Source organism: Pan troglodytes, chromosome 13 (assembly GCF_028858775.2).
Source record: "Pan troglodytes isolate AG18354 chromosome 13, NHGRI_mPanTro3-v2.0_pri, whole genome shotgun sequence".
NCBI lineage: Eukaryota > Metazoa > Chordata > Mammalia > Primates > Hominidae > Pan > Pan troglodytes.
The window spans coordinates 22579215-22606468 of record NC_072411.2 but is presented as its reverse complement, the minus strand read 5'-3'; the positions used below and the strand labels follow the sequence as shown (position 1 = coordinate 22606468).

General features: G+C 45.9%; 1 long non-coding RNA gene across 5 annotated transcripts in view; it reads right to left on the bottom strand.

The window, feature by feature from the left end:
• The window catches only part of LOC134807968 (uncharacterized), a 512919-nt gene extending 488028 nt beyond the window's left edge, over positions 1-24891 (bottom strand). For 3 of the 5 annotated variants that reach the window (XR_010149710.1, XR_010149709.1, XR_010149712.1), the window contains exon 1: positions 24325-24865. This is a non-coding gene — a long non-coding RNA (uncharacterized LOC134807968). Of the gene's footprint in view, positions 1-24324 lie in introns of all 5 variants that reach the window. The other 2 variants (XR_010149711.1, XR_010149713.1) reach the window with 1 other exon arrangement.
• Between the last annotated feature and the right edge of the window lie 2363 nt (positions 24892-27254).

Below are 27254 nucleotides of genomic sequence, written 5' to 3'. Positions count from 1 at the left end.
ATTAGAAGTCCTCTTCATTGGTTAAATGAGTGGAACTCAAAAAATATGACTGACTAAAAAGATTTACAGAATTTACTGCCTTTGCAAAAATAAAATATAAGAAGTAATCAGCTGGGTGTGGTGGCTCACACCTGAAATCCCAGTACTTTGGGAGGCCGAGGTGGGTGGGTCGCTTGAGATTGGGACTTCAAGGCCAGCCTGGCCAACATGGTGAAACCTGTCTCTACTAAAAATACAAAAATTAGTCGGGCATGGTTGTACACATCTGTAATCCCAGTGACTCAGGAGGCTGAAGCAGGAGAATCACTCGAACCTGGCAGGCAGGGGTTGCAGTGAGCCGAGATCATACCACTGCACTCCAGCCTGGGTGACAGAGCAAGACTCCATCTCAAAAAAAAAAAAAAAAAAGAATCTGTCAAACCCAACAGGTTTCACTGATAGAGGAGTATTCCAGGTCTAGAGTGTATTCTCCCACCATCTTCAACTTAACATAAGGTTTTGTCAGCTGACTTGACTAGACAGCTGTCTGGTTCTACCACTAGAATAGCATTGCCTCTACTATGGCACCAGGGGGCCTTTCATACAAGGTGCTTGTCAAACAACATAATAATTGGGTGTGGACTTGACCTAAGTTTGGAGAAAGAGATTGTAGAACTCTTCTTTGCCTGCTTCCAATAAATATGGCTTGGTCATAAATGTAGTGTGTATGGCAGAACTGGATCTGAGACTTGTTTTCATTATAATTTAGCACCTGATAGCAAAGGGATGGGAAGGGAGCTAGTGTCCTACCATCCTCAAAACATCAAACTCTCCCAAAGTTCTGGCAATTATGAAAAGAACTAACTAGCAAAGGTCAGTTAGCAGAGAATTTATAGACCCTGCTCCTTGTCCTGCTCTGCCACTAACTAACTGTGTTGCCATGGCCCAGTTGTCCCTTCTGGCTTCAGTCTTCTCATCTGGATTGAATCCTACTCATCTGGACTGAACTACTATTGTTACACAGTGACTTTCTCCCTGCTCAGACCACTTCATGTCCTACTGAAGGGCACTGTAGTAAAAATGGGGGTTGCAGAGGAAGAGACACAGTAGCAACTTGCTTAAATCAAAAATAAGCAAGAAGAGGGGAAAGATAAATGTGGCCATGGGATTGTGGGAAGGGAGGAGGTCCAGATGGGTTGGGAAGAAGAAGGTCATCCTTTGACATCCCTCTCTTATCTTTGAGACAGTTGAAATAAGGGACATGAAGAAACTTGAGTAAGTAGAAGGAAAACAGAAATGTTAATATCTAGGGTGATCATACAATTTATTGCCCAAATGACCAGGACTCTTTTGAGAGCACTAGGGAAATTTTTTTTTTTTCTGAGACAGAGCCTCACTCTGTTGCCCAGGCTGGAGTGCAGTGGCACGATCTCGGCTAACTGCAACTTCCGCCTTCTGGGTTCAAGCGATTCTCCTTCCTCAGCCTCCTGAGTAGCTGGGATTACAGGCATGTGCCACCGCGCCTGGCTAATTTTTTGTATTTTTAGTAGAGATGGGGTTTCACCATATTGGCCAGGCTGGTCTTGAACCCTTGACCTTAATTGATCCACCCACCTCAGCCTCCCAATGTGCTAGGATTACAAGCATGAGCCACCATGCCCGGCCAGGAAGATTACTAATAATAGTTTCATAACAGATATAAACAGGCACTGTCACAGGCCCATCAGGATGAATGTCACCTGACTCATCGCTGGCACTAGTCTGTGCATCAATACACAAAATTCAGTCATGCATCTGATGGTTCCTGCCATTAGGGTGAATTAATAAAGGCAAATATGATTTCTTTCAAAGCTAGAAAATGTATTTTTTATGAAAACATTCAATCAAATATGGAAATAGCAAAAGGTACCTTACTACTATCATTCTTATACTTTTAATTACTATCTTAGCTGAATTGATAGTCTTATCTTTTGTCCTTGATGAAGAACTTCTTCAACCCTTGAAGGAAAAAAAAGGAATATTTTCCCTCACTAATGGTATGAATATTTTAAATAGGTAAAGTAGAAAATATCTTTCAAGCTTCAATAAAAAGGCTACTCGACTAATCAGACTCCCTTTCATATCATGATCATCATTAAAAATTAATCTACTAATTTTATCTTTTCAAATAATATTAGAGAAAGTACTACCTTACTTCAGGAAAAAATACATATATTTATAAAAGCAAGACTGAACTAGAGTAGAAATGCTAAATCTACAGAGGCAGAACATAAATGTCCAATAATAATAAATGGTTAAGTAAATTCTAATACATTCATGTAAGGGAAAATTGTGCAGCCATTATAACTGATCATTTAGAAATATGTTGACAAACAAAAATACCTATGATATATTTAAGGAACAAGGTATGTTAAATCATATCAAATATCTTTAAATCTACAAGTTCATAATAATACTAAAAACAAAGGAGAGAAAACATTTCATTGTTCAGTGGTGGGATGATGAGAAACCTACCCATTATTTTGAAAACTGGTAAAGAAAGGAAAAGAATCAAGCATTTATCCTGCCCTTACTGTGTAAGTTATGCCTCTGGGTAACCAAATAGTTGTGGAGGGCAAATTTATGTTTACAGAAGTATTCCAACTGATAAACAAAAATGATATGATGGGATTACAGTATCACCATTTTATACCTTGTAATGAATTAATAGATCTAGGTAACAGATCTAAGTAATGTAAAAGAGACCAGACATGATGCCTCCTGGAGCATGTACGTGACACCATTTATAATGTATTAATAGATGTGACTAGCCAAAAAGGAGCCTGAATTTCATCAAGCTTTCAGATCTAACTAGCAACGCACAGGAACTACACAGGACAGAGGGACAGCAAAGAGACACCACAGGGGAGCAATCAGCAAGATCCAGACAGAAACTTGATAGAGTAGATGACTGCATTTCTTCAACAAATAAACTATAAGGGGAAAAGATAGAAGAGGAGCCTATAGATTTAAAAGATTGCTAAAGAAGACATGCATGCAGTCAAAAGCATATGAAAAAAAGCTCAGTATCACTGGTCATTAGAGAAATGCAAATCAAAACCACAATGAGATAACATCTTACACCAGTCAGAATGGCTACTATTAAAAAGTAAAAAAATAATAGATACTGGCTAGGATGTGGAGAAAAGGGAACCCTGATACACTTAGTGGGAGTGTAAATTAGTTCAACCATTGTGGAAGACAGTGTGACAATTCCTCAAAGACCTAGAGACAGAAATACCATTTGATCCAGCAATCCCATTACTGGGTATATACCCAAAGGAATATAAATTATTCTACCATAAAGACACATGCATGTGAATGTTCACTGCACCGCTACTGAAATAGCAAAGACATGGAATCAAACTAAATGCCCATCAATGATAGACTGGATAAAGAAAATGTGGTACATATACACCATGGAGTACTATATAGCCATTAAAAGGATCAAGACCATGTCCTTTGCAGGGACATGGATGGAGCTGGAGGTCATTATCCTTAGCAAACTAACACAGGAACAGAAAACCAAATACCAGATGTCCTTACTTATAAGTGGAAGCTAAAGGATAAGAACACCTGGACACATCGAGGAGAACCACACACACTGGGGCCTACCAGAGGGCAGAGGGTGGGAGGAGAGAGGGGATCAGGAAAAATAGTAATAGATACTAGGCTTAATACCTGGATGATGAAATAATCTGTACAACAAACCCCCATGACACATGTTTACCTATGCAACAAACCTGCATATCCTGCACATCTACCCCTGAAATTAAAATACAAGTTAAAAAATAAAAATAAAAATGTCCATGTTAACTTTAAAAAAAATGTGGTACATATACACCATGGAATACTATGCAGCCATAAAAAAATGAGATCATGTCTTTTGCAGGAACGCAGATGGAACTAGAGGCTATTATCCTTAGCAAACTAATGCAGGAACAGAAAACCAAATACCACATGTTCTCACTCGTACATGGGAGCTAAATGAAGAGAAGCCATGAACATAGAGAACAACAGACACTACTTGAGGGCCTACTTGAGGGTGGAGGTTTAGAGGAGGGAGAAGAGCAGAAAAAATAACTATTGAGTACTAGGCTTAGTACCTGGGTAACGAAACAATCTTTGCAACGAACCCCCATAACACAAATTTACCTATATAATAAACCTTCACATGTACCCCCAAACCTAAAATAAGAGTTAAAAAAAAAAGATTTAAGAGACGTATCAACCAAAGGAACCTATTGTAAGTATGCCTTGATCCAGATTCAAATAAACTGGAAAGAAAACAATTACAAGACAATTAGAGAAACGTAAACAGTGATTGAGTATTTAAGGATATTAAGACTGTGCTAATTGTTAAGCTGTGAAAAGGGTATTGTCATTTTTTAAGAGTTTTTATCTTTTATAGAGACATGCTGAGATATTTACTGATAAATTGAGAGCATGGCTAGGATTCACTTCAGAATAATCTAGGTTGGGGGTAAATTGCAGTTCAGATGAAACAAGAGGCGCCACAAATGGAAATTCAATATGGATTTCAGTCCATTTTAGTATGTGTTTGAAGTTTTTCATAATAAAAAAGATTTTTTAAAGTGAGGGTAGGGAAACAGGATATTTAGTATAATCCCATTATGCAAAAGAGTGCAGCAAACACCTACAGACATGAGAGTGAGCTCAGGAAGAAAATCAGGCTAGGCGCGGTGGCTCACGCCTGTAATCCCAGCACTTTGGGAGGCTGACGTGGGTGGATTACTTGGGGACAGCAGTTCGAGACCAGCCTGGCCAACTGGTGAAACCCCTTCTCTACAAAAATACAAAAATTAGCCAGACATCATGGCACATGCCTGTAATCCCAGCTACTCGAGAGGCTGAGCCAGGAGAATCACCTGAAACTGGGAGGCAGAGGTTGCAATGAGCCAAGATTGTTCTACCACACTCCAGCCTGGGCAACAGAGGGAGATTCCATATCAAAAAAAAAAAAAAGAAAGAAAACCAAATGGAACACATTAAAGAGTCCAGGAGCTATCCTGGGTGGCAGAACCATGGGCAATTTCTCTACTTTTATATCTTTCTCACTGTTTACACTTTTTTAATGAGCATATATTATTTTTATCGTTTTTTTAAAAAGCCGCTTTCGCTTTTTTCAAAAGAGCCTTTGAGTAAATAAGAGATCTGCTGCCTTCAGGGTCTCTTGTGGGCGGCAATTCTGGAGTTATGCTGATGGATAAAGGCTTATTGCTCTGCTAATCCTTCTTGTTATTGGAGTTTGGCGCTATTAAGGCACATTACCCTATGGAGTAATATAACATCTGAAATCGTGTCAAACAAACGTTCGAATGGTGAAAACGGCATGTTTCACAGGCGTGCCAGAAAGGGTATAATTGGACCCATTAAATATGAAGCATGTGAATTCCAAAGGTTACTGAATAAATAATGTTACTTAACAAAATGAAATTAGAGTGTGAACGGGCTGAAATTAGAGTTCATTTCCTTTCTGAAAATTCCATCTCGTTCTTCAGAGAGTGAGCTGATAGGGCCTTCCCTCCATCAGCTCCTATCTGGATTTGAGAGCGTCTCCCAGAATGAAGTGCTGGCTTCACTCTTCTCTCCTGCACATGTGCACCAGGAAGCTCCTTCAGGGCTTGCATCACATACAGTTCTCTAGTGCCTAATGGGCCTGTGTTTGGCACTGTGGTGGAGGGCTGGGGGACTAAGAGGACAGGGGTAAAAAAAAATGACTTTTTTTTTAGATGGAGTCTTGCTCTGTCACCAGGCTGGAGTACAGTGGTGTGATCTCAGTTCACTGCAACCTCTGCCTCCCAGGTTCAAGAGATCCTCCTGTCTCAACCTCCCAAGTAGTAGGGACTACAGGCGTGCGCCACTATGCCCAGCTAATTTTTGTATTTTTAGTAGAGACTGGGTTCACCATGTTGGCAAGGCTGGTCTCCATCTCTTGACCTCGTGATCTGCCTGCCTTGGCTTCCCAAAGTGCTGGGATTACAGGTATGAGCCACTGCAGCCAGCCAAAAAAAAATGACTTTTTAAACAAAGGCCTTGCTTCAGAAGATTGTGATCCAATTGGGATGTCAGTCTCTCTCTCTCTCTCTCTCTCACACACACACACACACACAAATTGATACTAAAACACGAATTGCAGAATTGTAGGCATTTCCTGCTCTTATGGACTAAATTATATCCCCACCCCCACCCCCAAATGTGATTATATTTGAAGATAAGGTCTTTAAGGAGGTAATTAAGGTTAAATGACTTTGTTAGGATGAGGCACTGATCCAATAGAATGTGTGTCTTCATAAGAAAAGGAAGAGCTACTAGGAGTGCATGTGCACAGAGGAAGGCCTTGTGAGAAAGCAGCCTTCTGCAAGGCAGGATGGGAGGCCTCACCAGGAACCAACCCTGCAGGCACCTCGATCTTGGACTTCCAGCCTCCAGAACCATGATAGAGTAAGTGTCTGTTGTTTAAGCCCCTGAGTCTGCTGTAGTCTGTTGTGCAGCCTGAGCAGGCTAATACACCTGCAGCTCACACTTCTCTATGTCACAAGTACTTCTTCCCTTTCTTCACTGCCACACACAGCTTCTTCACTCTTCAATAATGGCCACTCCATCTAGGGGCCAACAGAAACCATGGAAACTCTCTTTGCTTATCTTCAATCACTTCTTGGGATCCCTTTTCAAATATGCTGCAGTCGGGAATGCCCAAACCAGGAACACAGCTAGCCCATGTAGAGCCTTTGTGTGAATTAGAAAAAAGGCCCTTCTCTGGTCAATATGGCCCTGGGGACACACAGCAGAGTGAGCAGTGTCTTTATGGTCATCAGAAGATGGCACTCCTTCCTCCACACAGACTCAGCCCAATGCCAGGGTGCACAGGTGGGCAAGCACAGTCCCACCATGCCACTTGGCCTGATGTCCTTGCACAGCAAGTCCCTAAACTTTTTGGCACAAGGCACTGGATCCATGAAAGATAATTTTTGCATGGACTAGGGGGTGGTGGGGGATGGTTTGGGGGTGATTTAAACACATTACAGCATTACATTTATCATTAGACTCTCAAAAGGAGCGAGCAACCTAGACTCCCCACATGCACAGTTCACAATAGGGTTTGTGCTCCTATGAGAATCTAATGTCACCACTGATCTGACAGGAGGCAGAGCTCAGGTGGCAATGCTCGCTTGCCCACCACTCACCTCCTGCTGTGTGGCCCGGTTCCTAACAGGACACAGACCGATACTGGTCCATGGCCCGGGGACTGGGGATGCATGTCCTTGTGCCCAACCACAGGCAGAGCTCTGAACAAGCCCCTGACCACCTGTCCCAAGGCTGGCTTCTCATCTCAGTCCAGGGCTGCACAGATGGCAGAGAATCGCAGTAGCGGTAGAGACAAGGACAGCTCCTGTGTTCCCTGAACTTCCTTCTCATTCCCCCAACACCAGCTCCAACGCTGGTCCCACCAGCAGGTACGAGCCATGTTCCACACCGCCCACTCCAGAACCTCAGCCTGGCCTACGCCTGGGGACTCCTCTGACCCACAGTTGGTGCCCTTCTTCCCTGCCTTTGTCATTCCACACCAGACTGAAAGGAATCCCCCAGGAGGCTGTTGGGGTGGTTGGGAGGAGGAGCGGGCCCACAGCTCAAGGGTCCCCAGGGGAACTTCACCCCAAGGCCTCTCTGCCCCTGCAGAGCTATGAAAGCTCTTCCAGGAAGGGCCACCTGGTGGCAACTTCCATTTGAAAGGATGTCCCATGTAAGCCCAAATTGAAGAATTTAACCCAATACTAAATTTTTAAAAGACTGAAAATGCACCAACTCTGTCGTGGAGAAAATGTGAGTTCAGAGAATAAAGAGTAATGATTGGGTTCCTCTTAGTTTCTTCTAATTCTCCCATGAGCAGCTCATAGCTGATCTCTTCTCCAACACCACAGCTGAAGATAACACCTGAGGATGGCATCTTCCCCTTAGATATGGCCCTGGGCTGGGCTTCTCCCTGGGCAGCATGTTCTACCGAAAGCATGGTATGATTGGAAAGATGACTTTATAAAAACCTCCTGGCTAAGAACTCCTCCCTGATGTCCCCACCAAAGGGCTACCATTATGGCTTTATTTCTTTGGCCCAATTCTGGGCTCTTTTAGAATGTCACCATTTCAGGAGCAATGACATTAGGAGCTCTTGCTACCACCAAGTGTAGGGCAGCAGTTATGAGGCCAGGCTCTCAAGCCAGGTTTGGAGATTCAAATCCTGGCTCTGCCATGTAACTGGTTCTGTGACCTTGGGAAGGTCATTTATCTTCTTCTTGAGTCCAATACCTCAGCTGAGAAATGAGGACAATCATCATCCTCTTTCCTCCCTGGCTTGATGGAAGTGTTAGATGAGGTGATGTGGAAGTTGGTTAGCACAGTGACCAATATCTAGTAAGCAATCAGTGAATGTTTGCTATCATTAATCTTGGATGCTCGAATGTTAATTAGTCTATCAGCTGTGTTCTTACAGGGTGATAGACATTTCGATATGGTTGGCTTTAAATTAACTGACCAAAGAGTCAGCAATTCCAGCCTCTCCCAGTTGTCACCCGTCTTTTCACTAATGTCACCCACTCTCCTGCTGATGTCACCCTCCCTCACCCCAAGGTCAGCCACCTCACCACAATGTCCCCATTCCCCTCCAGTTCTTAGGGTGCCTGAGTCCCATACAGAGGGTGAAGCAGCTTCTCCTGGTCTCAAGCTTAGGGCCTGCCCTTGGCTTTAACTGGAAACTGATATGTAAGTTGTTGAAAAAACTAGTCCAGGATACTTGGCTGAGGGCAAGGTAAATATAGCTGAAATCCTATCCCTCCAGTGGCTGTAAATTTGATTTAACCAAAAAAGCATGGGCTGAGGATTTAATGAAAGCCCATCCCCAGCTTGGAAAGAAGCAGAGTAAAAAGAGAGTGGTTATTGACATTTTCACTGCCGGGCAGGAGATGCATGTCTGGCCCCAGTGAGTGAGTCAGGGAATCCGTCAGCATTGGAAAATGAATGAGGCGCCCATCAATCTCACCCCAATCTCACTCCCAACTAAAACAGAGCTGGGCCACACCACTCCTCAAGCTGTTTGCCAGCCAAGCGCCACTGCTCTGCTCCTAGACTTATGGAGCCAATAAGGGCACAGCAGGGCTGGAATTTGGTTGGAAATCTCCAAAAGGCATCTATTCTGTCCCCTCTCTGATACGATCAGCCTTTGAGACTCGAAGTTGAATCTCCCTAACACATAGGTGAATGGGTGTGTCCTCTGCAAATCATCTGAAGATAACAGGAATTCCCCTCCCCCACCAAACTACTCCCCCCACCATTGGAAAGCCATGGCCTTGAGTTATCTTCAGGCAGACTACCTTCTTTTTCCTCTTTTTAAAGATATAAATATTCTGGAATTGGTCATGAAATAAAATGTCATCAAATATTAGTGGCAGAGGGTGAATTGGTTTCTCCAGTTTCTTACTCCATGGGGATGAGTCAAAAGCTTGTTGTTGGGGAAGAAGTTTGGTATTACATGGTGTGGTAGAGGTGATCACAGCCCAGAAAGGACCATGCTCCCACTCCACAGTCAGGCTGCTGCTGGGGAGCCCACCAGGGACTGCACTTCCCAGCTTCCCCTGCATTTGGAATTAAACATCTTGCAGTGGAATGTGGGTGACAGTGATAGGTGTTCCGGGCTGACCTGGTAAAGCATTAGGTGCAGGATTCTCCATGCCCCTTCCCTGGGTGACTCCAGGTCGTCCTTGTGCAGCACAAGATGGCAACGCCATGACATGGAGCAGCTTGGGTCCCTGAGTCACCCCTTGGAAGATAATTGCCTGCATGGGATGGACTGTGCCAATGAGATTTGGGGTGGTTTGTACAGCAGTTAGCACCACTCGGCTGAGAGGAGAGGCGCAGGCAGAGCTCAGGCCTGTGGTGGTGCTGTCACAGACATGGCTGTGGGGAATAGAGACATGAATGAGAATGATGGGCACTTTATGGGGAAGGAGGCAGGGCAGAAATGCACGCAAGCTACTCCCGCTACAGCCAAGCGTTCCCAGACTGCAGCCACCCTGATTAAGTCACGTGAGGTCATTTGACAAGCACAAGAAAAAAGAATCCATTACTCTAAATACAAGTGGTTTTGTCAGAAAAAACTTTTTTCTGTATTTGGTTGGGAGTAATGAGGTGTTTTAAATTTTTACTTTGGTTTTGATTTGGCTTTCACTAGGACTGAAAAGCCATTCCAAATAAGGTATTGCTTTTCCCTAAGCTTCCCTGCACACATGGACATGTAACTCCTTAAAAAAGCTACCCTAAATCCACGTGCATACTAATGCACTCATTTCCATGGTTTTTTGAACCTCCACACTTAGATTTGGATCAGGTGGCAAAGTGAGGTCATTGATGATAAGTATCTTACCTTGAGTGCCCTGCCCCTAGATCATGCTATGGGACAGTCACTGGCTGCCAGGCTGGGGTCTAGGAACTAAGTCAGTAAGTGTCTGCTGAATACATAAATGAAATACTATTCAATATCTTTCCACTTCTTAGTTAATCAGTCAATCTATTTTCCAAGTAGCTTCTATGCCAGTACAATTCCCCAGCCCCCATTCTCTATAAATGCTTGGCGAGGGGCTGGGGGACAGGGCATAAAAATAGAAACCATTTCAAACAAAAGTCTCCCACATCATAGTTTGGGTTAAGGGTTAGCCCAGGTCTGAGCCAGCTCATGCATTCCACCAAAAATTTCTGCCACAAGCTATCTCAGGATAATATCTACAGGTGAATGAACTTGTTTCTTTCTCCATTTAAGAAAGTCCCCATTACTAATTCTCCAATACTCTGAGTGAAATTTACACAGACACACACACACACACATACACACTTGGGTTGAACAATATTGAATACTCTAACAATCAGTGTTCTGGGAGGCAAACAACTCCAGCTAACTTAAGCAGAAAAGAAATTCGTTTGTAGTGCATTGGCTGGCTCACAGATTCAATTGAAATTACCTGGGAATCAGGTTTAGAAAAGAGAAAAAAGCTAAGGAAAATAAGGTGTTGAGAAGATCACACTGTGAGAACAGCCTTCTTAGCACCACAGCCACAGTCTGAATGTTTGTGTCCCCCTAAAATTCATATGCTGAAACCTAATCCCCAATGTGATGATATGAGGAGATGGGACCTTTGCAGGGTAATTACAGGCCCTCGTGAATGGGATTAGTGCCCTTATTAAAGAGCTTGGAGAGCTGCCTTGTGTCTTCCACCACATGAGAACATGGTTAGAAAGCACCATCTATGAACGAGGAAAAGAGCCCCCACCAGACACCAAATCTGTTGGTACCTTGATCTTGGACTTCCCAGCCTCCAGAACAGTGAGAAATAAATTTCTGTCGTTTATAAGCTACCCGGCCTCTGGGATTTTGTTACAGCAGTCAAAGCAGACTAAAACACATACCATCACTGACACCATTGTCACTGGACTGCAGTCTCTATCTCAGCCTGTGCAGCTCTGTCACTCACGTTTCAAAGTCCTAGGCAGAAACATCCAATTGACGTAGGCTAGGTCACAAGCCTGCACCCCAGCTTCCAAGAAGCCAGGGTAGGTGATAACCATCCCCCCTCATTTTCTGAAGTGAGTTATTTGGAAACTAGTCAGCCAAAAGTAATGGAGAGCCTGTTGCAGTCAATCTCTTCAGCTCCCCAACATTTTCTCACACTAGTCTTCCCATAATGGGAACTTTCTAAAAGTGTTCCTAACATAGCACAACTATCCTTTAATATGCTGAAAGTGCTCTCAACTCTCCTCAAGGTGAGGCACCCATATTACATCAGCTAGCCCAGATTTCTAGACCATGTCCATTCCACTTAATATATTTTAATGAACTTCTTTTCATTGTTGCCACTCTATCTTGATATTCTATATCCTAGGTAACAAATTATAAAACAACCGCCATCAACACTAGAGACAACAATGAGAGGAAATTCATTAAAATATATTAATGTATACATTAAAAGACATGAAAGAATACAGTAGCCATCCATGCTTCTGAAAACATGGCGGTATGTCTCCCAATCTGCATCGCTCAATACAAGTTCTCTCGCATAGTCCCTCGCACCTACTATGCAGCCATTGACCTGAAGAATGCCCTTTCCTCTATTTCAATAAGCAGAAAATCAAAACAAAATTTTCAAACCCAAAGCAGTTTGCTTCATCTGATAAAGACAACAACACGCTTTTACTGTCTTTCTTTGGGACTATTTTATAGCGTCAGCTCTGTGCTATACTTACTCCACAGGAGTATTTCCTATATCACCATCATCCTACAGGATGTTATACTCACCCACAATACTAATGACGCCAGGCTTATGGAGTATGGAAATCAGAAGGCTACAGCCATACTGGATGATTATGTAACACACAAAGGGTCAGAGATAAACACCATGAAAATATTTAGGTGTGTCATCTCAATACAGTTTCCAGGGTCCAGTGGTCTAGAATACCGATTTCCATCCCCATGAGTCTGGAACATGCCAGTTTTGAAGTTTTCATATTGAAGGGAGGGATGATTTACCAGAAGACACAACAACTGTTCCACTGAATTGTAGCAGAGGCTGCTACCTGAATCTTTCTTGTTTCACATGCCTGAAACAGGCAAAATTGGAAGCTAGAATGTTAGCTGGTATGATTGATACTCTTAAGGGGAATTAATGCTGCTCTACCCAATGAGGGCAAGAAGGTGTATGGGATAAACTACAGTAGCCATTAGAGGGCTTCCTGGTATTTCCATGTGTGCGAGGTACTGTAATAGACCCATGTGTCCTAATTCCCAGAACCCATAAATATGTTAGGTTACACGGCAAAGGAGAATTAAGGTTGCTAATTAGATTATCTTAAAATAGGGAAATAATGCTAGATTATCCTATGACACCCAATTATAGTTACATCATTAGGTTTAAAATAATTCGGTCTTTGTTTTAAGCCATATTTACATTCCACACCAGTCAAACTTGATAGAAATCATGATTTTTGTGGTGGCGCTAATCTTTGAAATTCCCCTGGAATGTAGTATTACTTTGGATTACCATTTAGTAGTGAAGAGCCACACACTAAAGAGAATCAAGATAGTTACCAAATTATGGCTAGCGTGTAGTTAGAGCAGTATTCAGAATGTTCTGACCCACATGGATCTTTGGGGACTGGTTAATTTTAGAGACTCTAGAATTGAAACAGGTAGGCAGCTCACTAATATTCTACTTGATCTATAAAATAAACAAATATCCCCTATAGATCTAGTGATCAAGTCATGGTCCTTCTGTTACAGCAGTCAGAGCAGGGAAAAGCCATTCCAAATAAGGTATTGCTTATCCCTAAGCTTCCCTGCACACGTGGACATGTAACTCCTTAAAAAAGGACTTTATTTTACCCTTTCTCCCATAATATCCTTGACTTCATGGATCAGAAAGACAAGATGGGGATTCTAGCAACTGCTGAGTATATATATGTATGTATGTGTGTGTGTGTGTGTGTGTGTGTGTTTTAACTTTAAACTCACAATATGAAGAAATAATCTCAGGATGTAGTTTATTATAAAGAAAACTCAGGCTGAAATCCACAACCTGACTCCTGTAAGCTCTCAGTAAAACCACTAGACTAGCATGACATTCTGTCCCTAGAGAAATTAGACTTATTTCAGAACTAGTGTTCAGTAATCCCCAAAAGAACTTGCTTTTTCCCTGCCCCCAGTACCTGGTTACTTTAGTAAATAGACACAGTCCTTTTGCAAAAGATTTGAGAAAGACTCACAGTATATATTTGTGATGACATTGCAGGCTCCTTCCTCAAGGGAACCTGTCTTTCCTTCGATCCAAAGAGCTCTGGGTCTGGCAGCTGACTTAGGTTTAGGTATTAGGGAAGGACCATGACTTGATCACTAGATCTATAGGGGATATTTGTTTTGTTTATTTTTTAGATCAAGTAGAATATTAATGGGTTGCCTACCTATTTCAATTCTAGAGTCTCTAAAATTAACCAGCCCCCAAAGATCCATGTAGGTCAGAACATTCTGATTACTGCTCTAACTACACGCTAGCCATAATTTGGTAACCATCTTGATTCTCTTTAGTGTGGATCTTCAGCCTCTATTGCTCCAGAATTGTCTCACCCAGATTGAAACCAGGGAGCCCCTTCCAACTACAGTGTCTCCTACCAGCATACAGAGCAATCCCAGTACCATACTTCTCAAAGATGCTGATCCTTCCTCTCGGCACAGATGTCTCTCTTAATGCCTTAAAGAAGAGTGAGGCGGGCAGATCACTTGAGGTCAGGAGTTCGAGACCAGCCTGGCCAACATAGTGAAACCCTGCCTCTACTAAAAATACAAAAATTAGCTGGGCATGGAGGCACGTGCCCATAATCCCAGCTACTCAGGAGGCTGATGCAGGAGAATCACTTGAACCCGGGAGGTGGAGGTTGCAGTGAGCCAAGATCATGCCACTGCACTCCAGCCTGGGTGACAGAGCAAGACTGTATCTCCAAAAAAAAAAAAAAAGAAAAGCAATGTCTAGGCCCTCTTGAGGGGCACATTCGGAACCACTCTTAGACCTAGGGAACCAGGTTTACTGTGCCAGGCTCTATACCATAGGGGGGCCTGCTGTGATCCTCCTCTTACTGTGCCCCTTTCCACAGGGTGAAGTCTCTCATAAGGTTACAATAGTCAACTGTCAGTCATGGCTGCCATTTCAACTGAAAAGTCAACTGGAGTGATGGATGGGGTGGATCTGCTCCCAAGCTCACACACATGGTTGTTGGCAGGTCTTGATCCCTCACTACATGGACACAGAGAGTGGCTCACAACATGCCAGCTTGAGTGTCTCAACCAAGGGATCTCAGAGAGGGAGAGAGAGCCCCCAAGAGAGAAGTCACCGTGTTTTTATAGCCTAATCTCAGAGGCCACATTATGTCTGCTGTACTCTATTCATTAAAAGGACTTCACTAAATCCAGCCCACACCCAAGGAGAAGGGATTACACAAGAATGTGAATATCAGAAGGCTGGTATTGGTGCAACCCTAAAGGCTACTTAACACAGCTTCCTTAGTAGGGCTCAGAAATACTCCCAAGTAGGAAGGGCCTTGTGTAGGCAACAAAACAACAAATGTCCACTACAAGTACTTAGGTAAATTAAGTGCCCAAAGATTAAAGGAACCAGGATAGACTCTGAAAAAAAAATAAGTTAATGGGTCACAGGGCAATTTTAGAAGTTCTTCTCCCATTTTCGGTTCATTTTTGCCTAGTTCCTAAGGCATATGTGCAAGCCCGGCCATTTGTGTGTGCAGAATAGACAATGTCCACATGGTGTGATTCAACAGACACAAAGAAAGTCTGTCTCCTGGGACCCAGGAAAGCCTCATCCCCAAATCCCATGCTGTCACTCTCTTTTTCTTACATTTTGTACATTGCAAAATGAGATTTTTTTTTTTTTTTTTAGCATAAAGCTTCTTGATGTAAGGCAAACATCTCTGAGGCTTTTAATATGGGAAAGTTTTATCAGTCATTAGTACCTTGGTACCAATTTGGTGGCTCAGGTCTTTTCTAGAACATTCTTTCTTTGATTGCAAAAGGAGAGTATAGGAAAAAAGAAATACCAGGAGGATCCCTAGAGATTATCATGAGGTGGTGATTCTGTCCAAGAGAAGAGAAGGTGCATTGAGCGGAGACGGGTATAAAGCCATCCTTCATTTTCTTCATCATTTAGCCCACAATTTTCAGTCAGCAACAAACAATGACATTGTACTGATGCACAGTCCTTGTTTTATCTGGCACTTCATTCTATGACACCCGAGTGAGGGAAGCATTGTGTCTGCTATTTAATAGAGGAGGTTAAGTGACTTGCCCAATGTCACAGCTACTTTGCTATTTTGCAGCAGAGTCAGAATTACTATCAAAGGAAGTGGATTCCAACATCAGTGTTCTTTCTACTACATCTTCCAGCCCAAGGAAGCAGGATAATGGCAAGGTGGGGGGCAGGGGAGTGAGGGCAGGTTTTCAGAGTGATCTTTAGAAAAACGCACTCTTGACAAGGAGAGCTGTCACTCCTTGTGACTCTGACAACACAAATAAAACACCCCTACTTGAATGGATGGCAAACAGTTTTGCAGGCATTAGGGGTTTTTAATCCAATCTTGAGCACTCAGATTTTGATTAGATAGGACATTTGGGGAAAGGGTAGTTTATGTTGAGTGGGAAGCCATATTGTTCTGTGCTTAAAGTATGCACACTCTGGGAGGGAGCTTTAGAATATTATGGCTCTGAAAGAAACACTTTCATCCTGGCAGTGGTATTTTCAAATCTAAAACCACTTCATCATTTTCAATGGCCCATCCAGACACAGCCAAAGACAAGGCTGATACCCAGGCTGATGTTATGCTAAGTGTTGGATGGACCTTTAAGTCCTCGCTTTTGTCTTCTATCTCAAACTTGAGAGTAAGGGACCTAAAAACCAGGGTGAACAAATGTTTTCTGTGAAGGGCTAGTTAGCAAATATTTTGGACTTTATGGGCCAGACATCTCTGTCACAAGTATTCAGCTCTGCCACTCTAGGGCTAAAGCAGTGACGGGCCATAGGTAAACAAACAGGTGTGGCCAGGGCTGGCTGTGAACTTGCAGGACCCCGAGAGTTGAGTGCCTCCTTAATTTGTTAAACCCTGGACACCTTGCTTGTCTCACCTTAATCCCAGGCCTGAGCAGGACTGCATCATAATAAAATCTTGTTTACAAAAGCAGTAGGCATCCTAACAGCCAAAAAGCAGAAGCAATCCAAGTGTCTATCAACTGAGGAATGGATGAACAGAATGTGATCTATCCATACAATGGAATATTATTTGGTCATAAGAAGGAATGAGATACTGACACATGCTAGAGCATGGAAAAAACCTAGAAAGTGGTATGCTAAAAACAAGAAGTCAGTTACAAAAAAAACCCCGTATTATATGATTCCACTCATTCAAATGGTATGCCCAGAACAGGGAAGTCTATAAAGACAGACAGTACATCTGTAGTTACTTGGTGAGGAGGGGCAGAATGAGGAGACATTAAGGGGTAGGGATGGTAGCTAAAGGACTTCTTTTCGACGTGATGAAAATGTTCTAAAATTGACTGTGGCAATGGTTGTACATCTCTGTGAATACACTAAAAATGACTGAATTGTTCACCTATAATGGGTAAATGTCACGGTGTGTGATTTGCATATCAATAAACTGTTTAGGGAAAAAAGAAAACAAGTAGTACACAGGCCAGATTTGGCCCATTCTCCAGAGTTTGCTGATCCGGCTCCAGTGTAATTTTTTTAATGTATCTTCTTTCATCTTCCAGGTAAACCTGTGAGGCAGATATTATTTTGGCTCTGAATGATGAGGTAATTTGCCCGGGTCACTCAGCTAGCAAGGGGAGGGCCAGAGTGCCTTCCGAGCACATCTGTGCTACTGGGCTCATCACTCAGATGAGAAGCCTCCACTTTTATCTCCTCCAGAGTGTGTGGCCCAGAGCTCTGTGCCTGGAGAAGACACCATCAACTGTTGATTTGATTTGTACTTAGAGAAGAAAAACAGTGTAATGATTAAGAGCACAGACTCTGGAGTGAGACTGCCTGGATTCAAATTCCAGCTCATTGCTACTGCATGATCCTGAGCAAATCAGCTTTTCCTCTCTGTCTCAGTTTTCTCATCTGTAAAATGGGGATAACAAGAGCTCCTACCTCATAGGATTCTTGTGAGAAGTTAATGAATTATATATGAGAACAATGACACAGATTTGCTATATTATTATTTATAAGCTACGCTTCTCACAGGTATTGATGCTCCTGCAAGGAGTGCAATCTGTTCTAATGATGGACATTTCAGGAATCAACAACAGGTCAGCAGGAAAAATTGGGGGGAAAGGGGAGATGCTTGGCCCTCATCAAATCACACCATAAGCAGGTCTTGCTGCTCAACTACACTTCACGACATCCCCAGGCCTCCGGCTCTCCCAAGTGCACAGGACATTTGGGAAAATTAATGGATGGAGGAGTTTGACTTAGCTGCCTGGACCTGCTGTGATGGGAGGGGGTGTGGGGCGTACCCCGGGCCTCAGCCACTCAGCACCATCCGGAAGCGCCTCACGTTCCATTTAGCTTATAATAGCAGATATGAAAATTTTATCAGGTTTTCTGCCTTACTCTTGTGAAATATTAAACATCAATAAATTATTAAGCTGAATGTAAAATACTACAAATGTTCCTAGATTTCAAAAGGCACTTCAGAAGCACGTTGGTTACAGGGCTATTTTGGGCGAAGCAAACCTGCCCCAGTAAGGAGGTATCTTTTTTCTTCTCCCATTATCTGTGTTCCTTCATAGGGAAGTGTCTATTCTGGGATTCACGCTCTACAAGTAAGCCCCAAAGAAGCTTCTGCACAGGTAGCCACTTGACGCATTCTAGGAGGAGTGTGGGCAGGATCTGGAATCTGCATCCGGGAGGAGGGAAGAGAGCTGCAGGCCTGGGGCCCAAACTTTGAAAAAAATGACAGTGTTAGGTGTTCCTTCTCTCCATCTTGGAAGCGGGAGTGCATCTTGGGCACGGGTTGTGGCCAAAAAGGTTTCTGATGGCCCAGGAATGTGTGTCTAGTGGACAAGGAGGTGCTGAATGGAGTCTGTTTCCCTAGGAGGCTAAGGAGGTTCCTGAGAAAGACCCAGCCGCACGTGAACCAGCGAACCTGACAAATCAGTGGGGTGCCCAAAGGACGATGCCTGTTGCCAAGGAACTGAGGAGCCTCCCTGAAAACAGCTCACCCTGAGAAGAAGGCACTAAGCCCCAGTCTTTGGTTGCAAAAAGGAATCCTGAGCCCAGCACTGCAGCTGCTTCTCTGGTCCTCCCACAGCCCAGCCTCCTGCACCTGCATCTGGCTCAGGACAGAGGGACAGCTCCGAGAGAAACCAAAAGGAGACACCTCACTGGTGCACAAGCCACTCAGCTCAGGTCTCCATTACAGGGCGTCCCAGAAAGGGGAGAGAGGGCTTTCCTGCTTTGTTACAAATTGCCACACAGCTCAGCATGCAGAGGCAAGTCAGCCACGACGGAAACATGACACAGGACAGCATGGGGTGACAGCGAGGCCCAGACAGCAGCAGCAGGCACAATGGCATTCAGCACGTAGCAGGGAGCCGTGGGGCAGAAAGACGCGGTGCCTACAGCGCCTGGCAGAGCTCCCAGGATGGAGCTGCTCCCTCGAGACCCAAGGCTGTGCCTTCCTCATGCCTGCCCAGGAAGGCTGGTCCCAGCCAGACTGCCCTTTACTCCTCCACCCCACCCTCGCCTCTGCCTCTCTCTGTTTCAACACTGTCTCTGTGTATGGGTGTGTGTGTGTGTGTGTGTGTGTCCATTTATACAATTTATTTCATAAATCAATTTAGCATTTTACCCAAGGAAGACAGGTGTAACAATTAGGAATAATTTTGTCTACCCGTAACAGAAACCTGACCAGCTGTGGCTTAGCACACCAGGACAGCTCCCGTTTACCTCACACAGCCTGGTGGTAGCGGGTGCAAGGTTGATCCCGGGTCACTGAAGATCCAGCCTCCCTACTCTTGCAGCACTGTCTGCATTCTTTAGTGTACTTGCTCTTTCTCCTTCATGCTACCCCTCTAGGTGTCACATCTCCCGGGGAAACATCAAGCAAAGAAAACCTGACTATAGGGACTTAGAAAAGCAGGGCTTGTTTTCCTCATCACAGGAAGTCCAGAGGTAAGCAGATGCCCATGGGATTTCAACTACTCAGCAGCACTGGCGCCTCCTGTGCCTCCACACCACAATCTTTGGTGAATGGGCCTCTGGCATCACTTGCCAGTTCTTGGTGACAAGATGGCTGCCACAGCCCCAGACATCACACCTGCCTTCAAGGTAGGAGAGGGGAGATGGGCAAAGCCAGCTGCAGCTGCATATGTCTCCTTTTATCAGAAAAGCAAAAGGTACATTTGCTGGTGAGACTTATCTCTCTCTCTGCAGCCTAGGCCTCTGCCTTGTGAGCCAAATCCACACATCCAGCTGTCTCCTGGGCATCTCTCAGACCCCCATACGTACGTGAAAAGACCGGGAGACCTGGGTTTAAGACTGAGCCATGCCACTGGCTGAGACCTAGGAAAAGACACTTAATCCTTCGGAATCTAGGTTTCTATCTAACTTTGGGAATACTGCTCCCTGAAGACCTCCCATAGAGTTACTATGAGGATGAAATCAGACAATGCAGGTAAAGGTGCTTTGAAATTGCAAAGCATGGCAACATTTCCTCGTGTGTTCCAAGAATAACAAAAACAAAAAATGTGCACTGCCAGGTGCGGTGGCTCATGCCTGTAATCCCAGCACTTTGGGAGGCCGAGGCAGGCAGATCACTTGAGGTCAGGAGTTTGAGACCAGCCCAACCAACATGGCAAAACCCCGTCTCTACTAAATATACAAAAATTAGCCAGGCATGGTGGCAGGCGCCTGTAATCCCAGCTACTCGTGAGGCTGAGGCATCAGAATCACTTGAACCTGGGAGGCGGAGGCTGCGGTGAGCTGAGGTCACACCATTGCACTCCAGCCTGGACGACAAGAGTGACTTCGTCTCCAAAAAAAAAAAAAAAAAAAAAAAAAAAAAAAAATTGAAAATAGAACCACCATATGATAGTCAGAGACATGGGCACTCCCATGTTTACTGTAGCACTATTCACAGTAGCCAAGATTTAGAAGCAACTTAAGTGCCCATCTATGGAAGAATGTGGTACATATATACAACAGAATACTATTCAGTGGAGACTGGCTGAAGGGAGAGCTGTCTGAAGAGGGTTCTGGAAAGCCTTGGAGGCAAGCAGCTGCCAGCTCCTCCGAGCCTCGGGATGTTGGAAGGCAGCGGCAGAGTGGGGCGGGGAGTGGGGGAGCGGGGGGGTTGGGGGGGTGGCGCGGGTGCAGCTACAATCTGCTCCACGCAGCTCGGCAGGGCTTCTGGGCACAGGGAGAGACCCCTGGGCAGGCCCCATTCTGTATTCAGACACAGGAATACCAGCTCCTGGGGAAATTAAAAGGTATTCATTCTTTTTAAATGTTACGGCCATATTTAGGAAATCCTGGCTGCAGTGATGCAAGCCTGGTCTCACTAGACAGAACTTCTCAGCACCAACCTATTCTGGGCCTGAGCGCAGCATGCCATGTGCAGTGTTTCCACCTCGCTCAACCCGAGCATATTTTGAAGGTTGGTTTGGTTTGATTTCTCTGCCAAATGTATCTCAGGATTGATATTCCACCAAAAACCATTTGGAAATCGCAGCACCCTTCGACATGATCATGACGGCATTCTCTCACCAGTCCCAGCTTTAAAAACCTGTTGGATTCAACTAAGAGTCATGTGGCCAGGCTCCAGCCTCGGAGGAGTCCCCGGTCTTCCCAGATTCCCATCTTTGTTCAGGCAATCACATAGGTTAGCTGGTGTGACTTGCGTCTGTTTTAGGGGATTTGCCCCAGGCTCTGCCTCCTCCAAGATGGTCCCAGCTCCACCATCCTGCTGGGTCCCGCAAAGAGAAGTGAGGATCCCAGAGCCCACTTGACCATTTTTCTAAGAACCTGGCTGAAGCATTCCAGCTGGAGAATGCACTGCCGTCTGCACCATCTCGTCTCTTGCCTCAAGCCCTGGATTCACTCAACAAAAAGCCCACCTCATCCCCCAAACCTGCTGCCCCCCTGCCAACCTCTCACCAAAACAATTTTCACAACCTGTGACATGGTATTAATGCCACCACTCTCCCCTCTTGCCTTGCCCCAGCCACCTGCAGGTCCCCGTAAGGGAGGCACCCATGACCTGGTGAAAACTGTGGCAGCATCGTCCAACGGTAGCATTGTACCTTGTGCGGCTGGGTATACCAGGGTATACCAGGGAGGAGCTCAGCATGCCCATTGACCCCAGGTCCCCCTCCTTCCCCTGTCTACCATGGACTGACCCAGCCCATATGCCCTGCCTCAGGGATGCTAGGAGTCTATATGATACCTCTGCACAAAATCAAAAGGTTCCCCTTCACAGACACTTCATTTCTATTCATTTTTAAATTCTCACCATTTTCTGATTTTTATTAAAATGAGACACTTCACTTCTACTTCCCAGAATTGTCATACTAGACCTATACAATCTATGGTTTCTATGATATAAACAATGCTCTCTTAAATGTATCCTTGGACAGTGCACAGCCTGCACAACTGTACACAGAGGCCCTGCCCAGCCTTCTGCCTACTGCTAAAGTCACCCAGAAGCCTGTCCCCTTCCCTCTGATTCTAGTCACTGACAAGGCAACCACACACACACGCGCACACACACACACACACACACACACACAAAGAAATATGAGCAGACTGCCTGCCTGAGTCCAGAACCACCTGTCACTTGGATGTTTTCCTTGCCAAGCTGAACCAGCCCCAGAGCATCCAAGGATGCCTCGGGAAGGCATCCTTGCTTCCCCAGGGAGTAGACGCTAATGGATACCTAATTCAATGGCTCTCACATTATAAAGTGGTGGCTAATAAAAAGCATTTATAGAACATTCAGTGGAGAACTTTACATCCACACTCCACCCATAAAAGCTTGATCGTCTCCAAAGGTTACACATTCACGTGGGTCAGAGAGGCTGGCCAGAGCCTATTCCAAACTCATACCCAGAGCATCCAACCGCAGTCAAATATAGTTCCACTCAAAGTGGCATGACTAATTTTTCCCTCTCACTGCCCTCGGGTTTGAGCCGTGTGCTGTGCCCTGGCTGCCCTCAAGCCCGGGCCCGGTGTTCTGCAGTTTATCTCCAGCTGGTGTGCAGAGGGCACACCTTCCTGCTCAAGGTCAGGGTCGTCTATGCTGCCTTTGTTCGGACCAGCCCTGTGCTAACCATCCAGCATGGCTTAGCTCATGAACCAGCTTGATCCTGTGCAGTGAGTCCTGTTAACATCCCCATTTTCTGGAAGAGAAAACTGAGACTCAACAGAGGTGAAGCAACCTGCTCAAAGTCCCACAGAGTCTGGCCCCTAAGCACTGCAATCGATCTAAAGCAATCACGTAGGTTAGCTGGTGTGACTTGTGTCTAACGTTTTAGGTGATTTGCCCCAGACTCTGCCTCCTCCAAGATGGTCCCAGCTCCACCATCCTGCTGGGTCCCACAAAGAGAAGTGAGGATCCCAGAGCCCACTTGACCATTTTTCTAAGAACCTGGCTGAAGCATTCCAGCTGGAGAACTGTGCTTATCCATCCTGGGACCAGCTAGAGGCAGGGATGACCTTCGGCTGCATGCCCTCCAGAGAGCCCTGGCAGCCTTGGGCCACCCGAGGAATGAGTGGGGTGCCACACACCCGCATGACAGGCTGCAGAACACACCAGCAGTGGGGTGGGCCCACTATCCACCTCCACCACGCAAGTCTTCCTTCCTGCCCTGGACATTCAAGGTGAAAGTCAGTCATCTTGTCCAGCTCCCAGAACTGGGCCAGCATCAAGTGGGAGGGAGGGAGGAGACAGGGTGAAAGGATGAAATTAAGAAACTGAGGCTCAAAGGGTTGTGTTTTTTTTGCCCAAAGCCTCAGAATTCCTTAGAAACCTGGTTGTGACTAAAAGTCCTGCAGACTACTCCCCAGCCCATCCCTTCCTCAGCACCTCCAATTCCTGTAGGAGCCCCAAGTCCCCTGCAGAATAAAGCCTCGTGCTCCATGCCCTTCTACGCACAGCAGCCTAGCACTAAAGCAAACTGCTTGCAGCTGCCACGCGCCAGCAGTGACTTTCCCTCCTGCTCTCCTACACCAAGGATAACTGCCTACTTTGCTTCTATGCTCTCACATTTCTTCCTCCAGAAAGCCTTCCCCAAACCCTGAGGTCGCAAAAACTATCCCCTCCCCTGTGCTCCTGGTGCCGAGTGCATACCCTGCCCGGTCCCTCACCACATTCCTAGACGTCTGCTCGGCTCTGGCTCCCTCAGCGGGTCAGGCTCCAGGAGGGGAGGGGCTGGGGTGTTCAGCATCGCATGTTCCTGGCGCCCGGCATAACAGCTGGCACCCAGACACTGAGGGAAAGCAGGAACACCCTTCGGACTTGGGTGTGGAAAGCCTCAGTGCACCTGGCCGGGAAGATGGCTGAAAGGGACAGAAGGAAGGGTGGAGGCACCAGCAGCTGCCCCCCTTCCCATCTCTCTGTTTCTCCTAACCCCATTCACCACCTTCCTTCAACCTTCTCCCAACTCACAGAGGTAATTCTAAGTGATACCTTTTGGATGAGTTCCAACTCTGTTCCCACGGCAGTGCTCCATCCACGGGAGCCGCAGCATCGGCAGGGGCTGCTTTTGCACAGCAAAGCCCCCTTGGGGAGTACTGCACACTGTCCCCAAGAGAACCCCTGGGCCAAGAGGAAGGCGCTGGCTGGGGTTGCGGTGGTTCAACAACGCCGTTACGCCCGGGACTCAGGGTCAGGCCAGGGGGCCTGGACAAGAGAGGAAGCAGTCACCCTGTTCACCCACGGGAGGGAGAAGGCAGCCTTGGGCCACTTCAGGAACCAAGCCAGGAGGATCGGGAAGTTCCGGTGAGGCTGTTCACTCATCAGAAGAAAGAATGTTCTAGAAATCAGAACGTTCTCACTGAGGGGAAGACTCTTCTAGAGACATCAGTTCTGTGAGAGCAGGGGCTGTCGTGTGGGTCTCAACTCTATCCTCCGCGGTTAGAACTGTGAGCAGCGTACTGTGAATACTCCGTTGATAGCTGCCAAATGAGTGCGTGGGTGGATGGTGGAACCCAGACGATGAAGTGGTGTCGAAGGACCCCTGTGGGACCCGTATGTATGCTAAGGCAGGGGTGGCTGAAGCAGTGCCCTCTAAGAAGCATCTCCAGTTCAGGACGCCAGGACCCCTCACCGGCCCAGGGAAGCTGGGAAAAACTCCCCAGGAGCGGCCCCTTCCCACTCTGTTTCCGCGAGGTCTGGGCTGTCTAGCCCAGTGCCTGTTCAAGAAGCGCCCCCCAGTGTCTGATGCTTCTTCATTCCAGATCACATCCAGCTGAGCTAATCGGGTCTCGAGGCTTGATTTTGAGATCATTCTGAGTCTGTTTTGTAGGCAGTGCAAATTGTAACTCCAACGGGTTTCTTGTCCAAGCCTGATGGTGCTAAAATAGTGTAAGAAATGGGGGCTTGGTTTATAATTCTGTCTAATTATTGGAATCAAAACTTCTAAGCAGTTCTTACCCTATAAACTTCACTTCCCAGAGCTAGATCCTAATATTTTAACTGATTCTAAATGTTCAACTTGGAAGTTTCTGAAGCTGGATTGTAAAGTTGGCTGATTGGTGAACAATCGTGGCACCCATCCTGGCACCTGGTGACCCTCATTACCTGCTGCCTGGTGACGCGCTGGGGGAATGAAAACACATATTACTGTCTACACAGTGTTGTCATGAGTGGTGGGGTGCCCAGAAGCCCCCCAGAGCCTCCAGGACTGTGATAAATACTTTTCTGTTGTTTCAAAATTACCCAGTCTATGATATTTTGTGATAGACACCCAAACAGACTTAAGACACCTATATATTACATGAGGGGCAAAACCAAGAGGACTATGCAGACAGCAGATCTGCTAGGGGCCCTGGGACCCCATCTGGTTCAACCCACAAAAAGCAACGTGGAGTCTGGATTTGGGAAGACAGAGGCTCCCAAAGCACATGCTGTCCCCTACACACTAGCTGTATAACCCTGGTCAGGTTTCTTTATGTTTCCCAAACCTCAAGTTGCTCATCAGTTAATGCAGATAATCCTTAACTGCTGCATGGGATGGTGGTGAGAATGTAACAGGTGAAATGTCTCTCCTGGAGTGGATGTTCAGTAGTGGCAGTTATTATTCCAAGTGAGGTGTTGAGCTTGTGTCAGACCCATCAGCACAAGGTCACAGGGCCGTCTCCTATTCAGGTGCAGGCCAGAGTCTCAGAGCCTAGGAATCTGGCCCTGGAACTCAGCCTCAGTCCCCCGCTTTTCCTCAAGGAGTGACAATTTGACAACTCCTCCAGCGTTGCCCCTTCTCCCGCCCCTCTTCACCCCTCTGCTTCTAGAAGTTCAGGGAGGTTGCCTGGACCCATGTTGCTCAGGGCATGCTGGGAGCCCCTCATCACAGCCTCTGCCACAGCAGGTAAACGCCTTGATGAGATTTGATTTCCTATTAGGCAAGCCCAATGGGGTGAAGAGAAATTCCAGGTCTTCCCACAGCCCCCTTAGAAGCACTCGCTTCATCAAGCCAACCAAGATTAAGCAATTTACATTTTTTTAAATCTATGCAAAAGAGGCATTGCCTAAATCAGTGCTTTGTCCAATTAAAAAAACACTTCACGGCCATCGTTTCCAGCAGGGCTCTTATGAGGCGTAGCAGAGCCTGGCTCTGTGTGAGAGCAGAGGTGATGGAGCTGACATTTCAATTAGCTTCATCTTACTTGGGGAATTTATACCTTTCTCTGGCAGAATTACATCTTCAGCTTATCCTCAAGTCCTCCTGCCCTTGAAAGTCACTCTCCAGCCTCACCTCCTCCTCCAGGAAGCCTTCCCTGGTCCCCCGCCCCTGGGCCCCCTCTCTCTTCTAACTTCCTAACTTCAGCACACCCTGTTACGCCACTCTTTCGGCCCCTGCTTGAAGTTTCTGTCGTGGCCTCCAAGACAAGCCAGCTGTAAATCCACATATTCGTATGAGGCCGTCGATGTGAGCAGACGGGGCTCCTACCTTCACAGGGTATGCAGAGAAAAGTCACGAACAGCAGCTGAGGTCTGCAAAGCCCCCAGTTCCTAATGGAGATCCTGCGTCATCCAACCCCCAGTTCAGAACATGCAGACCCAGTGAGGCCACACAGAGAGGCAAGAGGAGGACGATCAGAGATGCAGAGGTGACTTTGCCCCCGAAAGTCACCAGGCACAGGCTCAGGTCCTGGAGTCAGAATGCCTGTGTCCAGATCCCACCCCTGCCTCTTGCTGTCTGTGAGACCTTGGACAGTCACTTCCCCTCTCTAAGACCCAATTTCCCATCCTATATAATAAAGGATAAAATAGCTCCTACCTCATGGGAAAGGTATGAAGGTCAGATGGGCTCAGCTATGGATAGTGCAGAACAGTGCCAGGCACCGCCATGGTGCCATTCTACAGTGGCTTCCCTATTGGGTTCCGGGGTTCTGACCACG